At 41.3% G+C, this 10,049-nt stretch overlaps 1 non-coding gene across 1 annotated transcript; it reads left to right on the top strand.

Annotated features, from left to right (window-relative positions):
• The first annotated feature begins 6,835 nt into the window (after positions 1 to 6,835).
• LOC132629575 (small nucleolar RNA R71) lies at positions 6,836 to 6,941 on the top strand. Its single transcript, XR_009578343.1, has one exon. It is a non-coding gene; the product is annotated as a small nucleolar RNA R71 (small nucleolar RNA).
• The last annotated feature ends 3,108 nt before the right edge of the window (positions 6,942 to 10,049 follow it).

The following is a 10,049-nucleotide window of genomic DNA, read 5'->3' as shown; positions in this document are numbered from 1 at the left end:
AATCAGTCGCCGCTCCTCAAATATTTTTCTCTGCAGCTGTCCCCCAGTTTCTGTCCCAGCCATCCATTGGTCATACAATTTCTTTGACCCTTTGACCGAGAATTGAAGTTTTTCTTCCTCCATCCGTTTGGTCCGGACGGCCAGTTTACGACCCTCTGGTGGCGTGCCATCATCCTGAGCATTACCAGTACTTGACCCCACTGAACCACTCTCCTGTTCCGTTTGGTGGGCTACCCCCCTGCTTGATACTTCCGCGGCAGAATCCCCCTCTTCAGACTGGGAGGCTTCCGACGCAGACTTGGACGGGGTCATAGGTGGAGGCTGTGATGGCCTTGTCGATGTGCCTTGTGTTGGGACCCCCCCTGACCTTTGGTGGCGGTATAACTTCTGCGCACTCGGATCCTGATTTTTCCCTTTCCAAATTAGAGGGTTCATCTATCAACTTCGAATCCGAGCGCACTTTCTTTCTTGTGCCTGTGCTTTTGGCCCCTGCTTTCCTTGCATGCTTTTTCTGACCCACTCCTACAAAATACACATCATATTAGCTACTACAGAACATCCGATCAAAAATAAGAACAAACTAACTTTGCACAAAAACTGTGTTCTGTCTGTGACCGTAAACTCAAAAGACAGACCGTAAATTGAAATACGGTCCATAAACTGAGATCATAAACTGCTCATTTTCTTGGAGACCTTTCTATCCTTCAGTGAAATGCTTAAAGACGGACGGTAAACTGAAATACGATCCGTAAAGTGTGATTGTTTTTCGCATCACAGACATAGAACATGTTTTGATTTCTGGATTTCGTTACACATCTCGGTTTCACATTGTTTTGGGGATTAGGTTACTCAGACTTCACCCAATGTTTTACCAATTTTTCATTAATCGCTCACGAGTCATCCTATTGGTAGGCAGACCAAAACCCCAAATTCTTTGAATTCCAAGGTATGGAATGCCCTCCAACCTATTTGGGTCTTATTAGCAACTTCCCAAGAGAATTCAAAGAATTAAACACTGTCATCCCCACACAAGATCATTAAGCAAGATAAGTAAACACTTAATTTGCACAAACCCCTAGCCTAATCAACACTTACCACCAAGTGCATACTCAATGGAGTAAAATAAGAGTGGAGAGTGCCAATCATACCTTTTTAATGACGAACCAACAGATGATAACTTGAAGGACTTTGAGAGAACAACTTCAATAACAACCAATTTTCAACCTAGGGCAAAGATATTTCGAGTTTTATGAGAGTGAGTTGTGTCTTTAAACATAAAAATGGAAGATGATGGGTTTTTAGTGGGAAATCGTGGGATTGTGATGCGAAGAAAGGAGTTATAAAGTTAGGGAGTTATGTGGTTTGGATCGTGTGGTATGAAGTTTAAAAGTTATAACTGTTGTCTCTCTACTCGTGTTTTAAATGGCTGCCCTGTTTATATATTTTTTTATACAGTCCGTAAAGTGATTTATAGCCCGTATTTAGAGGTATTCGATGTGGGCAGTACACTGTATTGTCTCATGAAAGATTATGATCAGATTTACGGACCGTATTTCACAATACAGTACGTCTTCCATGGTCGTAAACTTTCATGTTGCATTACAGTGCTTACTGTTTTGTGACATTGTTAGATACGCCCAATTTTACGAGCCGTATTATGAAATACGGTCCGTAAACTGCAGGCGTATTTTACAATGTTGCGAAACAGTCTCTTACTACTTAACTTACCTGCTATTCAGCAATATTTTCTGCAATATATTCCTGCACCAAAACAACCATTACCCTATATGTAATAAAAAACAAACAAAATAAAAATAAAAATTACACTTGGGTTGCCTCCCAAGAAGCGCTTGATTTAACATCGCGGCACGACGGTAGTGGCCATTTACTCCTTATTTACGTACACCAGATCATTGTTCGTTCCGAGGTGCTTCAGCCGGTATCTGTCAACAATTCTATCTTCCGAAACCATCCTGTGGTAGTGTTTCAACCTCTGCCCATTCACCTTAAATGTCCGAGATTCATCTCCGGACTTCAACTCAATCGCTCCATGGCGTGAAACACCTACCACCTCAAACGGACCAGATCACCTTGATTTTAGCTTACCCGGTAGCAACTTCAACCGAGAGTTGAACAACAAGACAGGATCACCCTTGTAGAACTCTCATCTTGTCATGGTATTGCTTCATCCTTTCTTTATATAGTGTTGCACTCTCGTATGCTTGGTACCGGAACTCATCCATCTCATTCAGTTGAAACAACCTGAGCTTGGTAGCTTCTTCCCAATCCATATTCAACTTCTTCAAAGCCCACATGGCCTTGTGCTCAATTTCAACCGGCAAGTGACAAGCCCGGCAAGTGACAAGCTCTTCCGAACACAAGCTTGAAGGGTGAAGTCCCAATCGGAGTCTTGAAAGCCGTCCAGTATGCCCATAGAGCATTATCGACCTTGCGGGCCCAATCAGTTCTATTGGCATTCACTGTTTTTGCTAGAATACTTTTGATCTCCCGATTGGACACTTCAACTTGCCCGCTTGTCTGAGGATGATAAGGTGTTTCCACCCTGTGTTTTACCCCATATTTCTCCATCAATCCCACGAAAGCTCTATTATAAAAGTGGGATCCACCATCGCTGATTATAGCCCTCGGAGTACCAAAGCGAGTATATATGTTCTTCTTGAGGAACCCCATGACACTCTTGGCCTCGTTATTAGGTAAAGCCACCGCTTCTACCCATTTTGACACATAATCCACAACAACCAAGATGTATTTCATGCCACCTGAACTCACAAAGGGTCCCATAAAGTCAATCCCCCAGACGTCGAACACTTCTACCTCCATAACAAAATTCATAGGCATCTCTTGCCTTCTGCCTATATTCCCTTGCCTCTGACATTGGTCACAAGACCGCACCAATAGATTAGCATCATGAAAGATGGTCGGCCAGTAATAGCCGCACTCAAGTACCTTAGCCGCAGTCCGGTTTCCGCTATGATGACCCCCAACAGGAGAGTCATGGCACGTCTTTAGAATCGCCATCACTTCACTTTCAGGAACACAACGCCGAATGATGTTGTCAGCGCATGTTCGGAACAAATAAGGCTCGTCCCAATAGTACTGCCGAGCATCCCGCAAGAATTTCTTCTTTATGTAGGCTTTGATATCTTCTGAAACTATGCCTGTTACCAAATAATTGGCAATGTCAGCATACCACGGTGCCACCTCCATTGACACAGCCAACACCCTCTTATCCGGAAAAGCATCATCTATGTCAAACTCATAAGAAGGTCTCCCAGCCACTTCAAGGCGAGATAGATGGTCAGCAACTTGATTATTGGTACCCTTGCGATCCTTCACCTCAAAATCAAACTCTTGCAGCAATAGTACCTATCGAATCAGTCGCGGCTTTGCTTCCTTCTTTGCCATAAGGTATCTCAGTGCTGCATGATCAGTGTATACCACGACTTTGAACCCCAACAAATAGGCCCGAAACTTTTCAAAAGCAAACACAATGGCAAGCAGCTCTTACTCCGTCACTGTGTAATTCATCTGAGCAGCATTCAGTGTTCTGCTTGCATAATAGATCCGGTGCAAAATTTTGTTGTGCCTCTGCCCAAGCACAGCACCTATTGCGAAACCACTAGCATCACACATTAATTCAAAGGGCAAGGACCAGTCAGGCGCAACAATAATCAGAGCAGTAGTGAGACGCTCTTTTAACTCCTCAAATGCCTTCCGGCACTTATCATCAAACACAAATTTAGCCTCTTTTTCAAGAAGCTTTCACATCGGGTTAGCAATCTTGGAGAAATATTTGATGAAGCACCTGTAGAACCCAGCATGTCCCAAGAAACTTCGGACACCTTTGACTGAGATAGGTGGTGGAAGTTTTGCAATCACATCAATTTTCTCTTGATCGACCTCAATTCCCTTTTCAGAGATTTTGTGACCAAGGACAATCCCTTCCTTCACCATAAAATGTCACTTCACCCAATTTAGCATGAGATTTGTCTCCTCACATCTTTTCAGCACTTGACCCAGATGGCCAAGACAATCTTCAAACGAATCCTCCACAACAGAGAAGTCATCCATGAAGACCTCCAAGAAATCCTCTACCATGTCAGAAAAGATTGACATCATGCACCTCTGAAAAGTGGCTGGTTCATTACACAAACCAAAAGGCATCCGGCTAAATGCAAACATCCCATAAGGACAAGTAAAAGTGGTCTTCTCCTAATCTTCCAAAGCAATGTTGATCTGATTGTAGCCCGAATAACCATCAAGGAAGCAATAGTAGGAACGCCCCGCTAGCTTATCAAGCATTTGATCAATAAAAGGCATGGGGAAATAGTCCTTGTATGTGGCTGTGTTGAGCTTGCGATAGTCCATGCAAACTCTCCATCCGGTTACGGTTCCAGTTGGGATCAACTCATTCTTTGCATTCGGCACCACAGTGATGCCGCCCTTCTTAGGAACACATTGGACTGGGCTCACCCATTTACTATCAGCAATTGGGTAAACCACTCCCGCATCCAACCATTGGATGATCTCTTTCTTGACGACCTCTTGCATATTCTTGTTCAGTCGCCTTTGATGCTCTACACTCTATTTGATATCCTCCTCCAACTAGATTTTGTGCTCACGGATCCCAGATGGAATACCTCGAATGTCTGTTATGGTCCAACCAAGAGCACACATATACTCCCTCAACACCTCCAAAAGCTGTAAAATCTGCTCCTCAGTCAGTAGAGCTGAAACAATCACTGGCAATGTATTGTCCGGACCAAGGAACTCATACTTCAGATGTGACGGGAGCTGTTTAAGCTCCAACTTAGGTGGCTCAATAATCGACGGCTTTGCTGGAGGAGTTGTTCTATTTTCCATATCAAGATTTAGCTTTTTTGGGTGGTATGAATATGAACCCAGCCCAACAAGTGAATTAACTGTCTCCACATAACCTTCCATGTCCTCAGCATCGAAATTCACAAGAATACCAGCTAGAGTTTCACCCAAACTTTCTTCTTCCATCTTGAACTCCACTTTTTCATTAACAACATCGAACGAATCAATTACCGAAATACTCTCGTAAGCACTTAGTAACTTCATCCCCTTGCTGTCCTGAAAAGTCACTTCTTCATCGTTGACTCGGAACTTAATTTCATTTTTCTCCGAATCCATCAGAGCTCTCCCTGTAGCAAGGCAAGGTCTCCCCAAAATAATAGGAATGTCACGATCAATAGCACAGTCAAGAATCACAAAATCAGCGGGCAACATAAAATCACCAACCCGTACAAGTACATCATCAACCACCCCAACAGGTCTTTTGATAGACCTATCAGCCATTTGTAACCTCATAGTAATCGGCCTTGGCATCCCCAAACCTGATTGTTTGTATATAGCAAGGGGCATCAAATTAATACTCGCCCCATTATCACACAAAGCACGAGCAAAATCATGTGTCCCACAGAACAAGGAATGGTGAACGCCCCAGGATCTCCCTTTTTCTGAACAGTCGTAGTTGAAATGATGGAACTCACAGTGTGAGTCAAACTCACGGTTTCATGTTGCACCGTTTTCTTCTTGGTCAGTAGATCTTTCAAATATTTAGCAAAATCGGGCATCTCCTTGACAGCTTCCAAGAAGGGAAAATTTAGAGATAACTGCTTCAACTGATCATAAAACTTCTCGAACTTAGCATCTTCCTTCTTCTTTACCAACCTCTGAGGAAAGGGAGGTTTAGATTTCAAAAGCTGAGTCAAAGGGCGGAGAGCCCCTTTCACAGTCTGCTTGCTCATGTTATCAGCCTCCTTCACTATCTCTGGAATATCAGCAACCTCCTTATCAGCAGGATTCTCATCAACAATAATGGGTGCTTCAGACTGTACCTCATCCTCTTCATCTATTGTCTCAAGATCAACCACCTTCTTGTCATCCCTTTGGAGTATTTTACCACTCCTAGTAGTGATGGCAAACACACGGTCTACACCGTCTCCCCCATTCTTTGGATTTAGAATAGTGTCACTCGGAAGTCCTCCCTTTTTAGGAGGGTGCTGCTCTTTAGAAATATCCTTCATCTGTGATTCAAGCTTCTGAATAGCCGCTGTATGGGAACCCACTGTCTCTGTCAGCCCAGATAAAGTCCTCTCAGACTTAGACTGATTGGCCAGAATCTTCTCAAGCATTGATTCAACCTTCGAACTACCTTGCCCTGTTGACTGCCCTTTCGGTGGTATATAAGGATTGGAACTCTTGTTCCCAAAATTATTACTGTTATGGTAGCTCCCTTGGTTCGCACCACCATAATTATTGTTGTAGTTACCAGAGTTGTTAGAAGCACCTTGATCTTGCAGAGGTATCCATTGATTCTGACTCTGATAACCATCTTGGTAGTTTTGTCTTTGGTAACCCCCCTTGAGAGTTATTAACATAATTAGCATCTTCAACCTGCATAGGGGGCCCATCATGGAACGGACCATCCTGAGTATGGTACATCCCTTTTGGTAAAACTGTATCATCTTCACAAACATTTACCTTCTTGATCTGGGACTCATCAAACTTCTTCGTTAGCAAGGAAATATTTGTTGCAAGTTCTGCTAATGTTTGCTGGGTATCTTGATTCTCCTTTACTATATTCTGGATCATAGCACTACCAAACAGTACCACATCAGCATTGTTTGAGTGCCAAGCCTGATTATGAGTCGTCGGCTTGTTAAGTATGTTGGTCACCCGTCGATAAGATTTGTTCATGAAACAACCATCAGCTGCATTATTAGCAACTGACTGTGTCACTGGATCTAGCCCTCGGTAGAACTTCTCCATTAGTATGTGATCCGGAAAACCATGAGTTGGGCTCTTCTGCAAATACTCCTTGAATCTCTCCCAGGCTTCATATAGTTGTTCCCCCGGTCGCTGCTTAAATTCATAGATCTTGTCACGAATTTCAGCCTTCTTGCTAGGGGGTACCATTTTGTGAGAAAAGCGGTCATCATCTCTGCCCATGAATTAATCGAATTTCGGGGAAGCTTCTCAAAACATGTTCTTGCCTCTCCAGTTAAGGAATATTTGAATAACCTCAACCGAATAGCATCTTGTGGAACGTTGTTCTGGATGTGATTAGCACACGCATCCACAAAATTCTGCAAGGGTCATTCTCGGTAGAGTTCCGAAAGTATCCCTCAAGCTTCAACAACTGGTATAGAGAGGAGTCAATTTTCACAGTAGTAGCTCCAACTCGAGGCTGAACAATAGCAGATGCATAGTCCTCCTCCGGAACAAGATCAGCGAAAATATTCTCATCATCTGATTCATTCGCCTGATTGTTCAACCGATTCCCCTGGTTACCAGCACGTTGATTTTGCTAATTCTGATTCATGTTCACCTGGTTTACACAGAGTAGCAAACAAGGTGTGATGGAATAAGCAAAAGACTTCAATAAATCAAAGACTATTTAGTAATTTAAAAACCGTATTCCCCGGCAACGGCGCCAAAGTTTGATAGGTTCAAATTACACCTATTAATGGTGTAACACGGACGTTGTCAAATATAGTAACTCAACAAGGTTGGGGTCGAATCCCACAAGGAATATGGTGTGAAAAGGTTACTAAAGTCGTAGGATGCTAAGCTTAGATCTAATGTCTTAAATCCGATGGTTTTGGTAATAGTTGGTTTTTCTATGACTAATTGGTATCTACTTGCTTTGGTGGAAATTTATGGTAAAAGAAACTAAGGTTGTGTCCCCGTTAGATACAGTGTATGATCATGGGTATTGATCTTGATATACTTCTAATGGATCATTAGATGAATGCACTTAATCTCTATATGAATCTCTACTATTTCCCAATAAATAAATTCCAGACCCCACGATGTGGGATTTCACTGGGTTGTTGTTGTTGTTGTTGTTGTTGTATCTCTTTCTATGATTTTCCCAAATATAAAAAAGTAACTATGAAGAACGATTAATCATGCCAAGTAAATTCTTCTTATTCCTAAGTGAATTTATTAAACAAAGTTTAAAGCTTTGAGTCTTTGTTATTTATTCTTACCAACCCTAATTATTTTCCCAAACAAATCAAGGTTTATGGCTTTAATCAATGTTTGCAACCATTAATTATGAATGAAGAATAAATAAACCCTAATAATTCATTATGTGTATATCAATCACAAGCCAATCAAACAACACCCATCATTGGGTTCACAACGCTAGTAAGGGAATTTAGCTACTCATGACAAAGAACAAGAAATAAGAAATTGAAGAATTCATAATTGCTTACTTTGGAAGAAAAGAGGAATTGATAATACTTGAATTGATGTTTGAACCTTCAAAAACTAGAGAGTATTTAATGTTCTAAGCCAAAAATCAAAATATAATAACTGATAACTATTAAAACCCTCCAATGACTATTTATAGGTTCTGAAAACGTGAAAGTTGCAGATTGGCACTTTGGTCCCCGTCGATACGAAATACGATCCGTAAAGTGAAATACGGACCGTAAACTAGTTTACGACCAGGTCTTCCTTCCAGTTTTGAGCAACTTCAATCTCTTGAGATACCAACCGTAAATTGGTTTACGGTCCGTAAACTGTCTAGTCGTCTTTCAACTTCCAAGACTTCGACTTTCTGCCAGATGCTTGATTGGTTAAATACGCTTTGAAATACGGACCATAAAGTGGAATACGGTCCGTAAAAGTTGTTCGTAAATCACCATTTCCTCAGCCTATCTTTCTGGTTCTTCTTATTCTTTAATACGCCCATCGAATACGACCCGTGTTTAAGAATACGGTTCGTAAACTGAGTTTACGACCACTTCTGCACTTTCAACTGTTTTCATTCCGAATCTGTTCTGTTACCTGAAAAAAACTAAAAACACATTAAATAGACACCGACTTGCTTAAAAACAAGTAAACCTTCTTGTAAAAAGGCCTCAAATGTGCCATAAATGCCCGGCACATCACATATCATCACTTGTAGTGGGGGCTGCAAGGCATTGGTACTTCCCGGAATGCTGAGTCGATGGAAAAGTGGACAGTGATGGCCATGAAGCAAAACATCATTGAGCTATCTAGCCAGCTAGAAGACTCAAAGACCAGGGATAGGGGGAGGGACGAGCAGACAATTCGGGGGGAACGAACAGTTTGGGGGGCTTAATGCCCCAATTAGACGCATTACTTGTTTCGGAGGCGCTTCCAATTCCTCCATGTCCTAGTGATACTAACCTCCGTCCTCCACCTCCCTATTTTCGACCTGTGGAACGAAGTCATGTATATGGTCAATTCTAAGGTCTTATAGATGAGCCCACCAGTGGTGAGGATGATGATGACAAAGATCACGTGGCAAACACACCGCCACATGATTAAACTTTCATCTTGTAGAGTAACCTATGCCTTTTTTTCGTGGCTTTGTAAGAATTATATAAGTGTTTTTTGAATGTTTGCAAAGTTTGAAGTAGAATTCTATTACTTATGACTTGTATGGCTTTTTTAGAAGTTTGAAGTAGTTTCGGGTTGAATTTGATGTAGTGTGGGTTGGAGGATGTCAGCATGTGTGTTTGTTGTAGTTTGTTGGATTGTTGGTAGCTCCCGAGCTTAGTTTAGCTATTTGTAATGAATTGTATCGGATTGAATTTAATTCGGAAGATGGGCAGCTGAAAAATAGCATTATGCTGCCAGTCTTTTTTCACAAAAAGCTGAACCAAGGAGGTTGGTTTCAGCATCTCTATTTATCCAGAAATTGGAAGAAAAAAAAACTATTGAGGTCGATTATCTGCAAAAAAATGAAAGTAATAATAATAATAATAATAATAATAATAATAATAATAATAATAATAATAATAATAATAATAAAATGCAACTTCAGTTGGTCGTTTTTTGGTAAAAACACAATAAAAGAAAAATAAGTATTAGTCTACAAAACCAACCTATTGAGGTCGGTATTTGTAAAATAAATATGCTAACATAAATATACCGACCTCACGAGGTCGCAACGTTAAGAAAATAGAACGCCGACCGAATTAATTTTTTTTAGAAATATGAGGTTTCGTTGAAAAAGGATA

This window comes from Lycium barbarum, chromosome 2, assembly GCF_019175385.1.
Source record: "Lycium barbarum isolate Lr01 chromosome 2, ASM1917538v2, whole genome shotgun sequence".
Lineage (NCBI taxonomy): Eukaryota > Viridiplantae > Streptophyta > Magnoliopsida > Solanales > Solanaceae > Lycium > Lycium barbarum.
The sequence above is the reverse complement of the archived record's forward strand: the minus strand, read 5'-3'. Positions and strand labels throughout refer to the sequence as shown.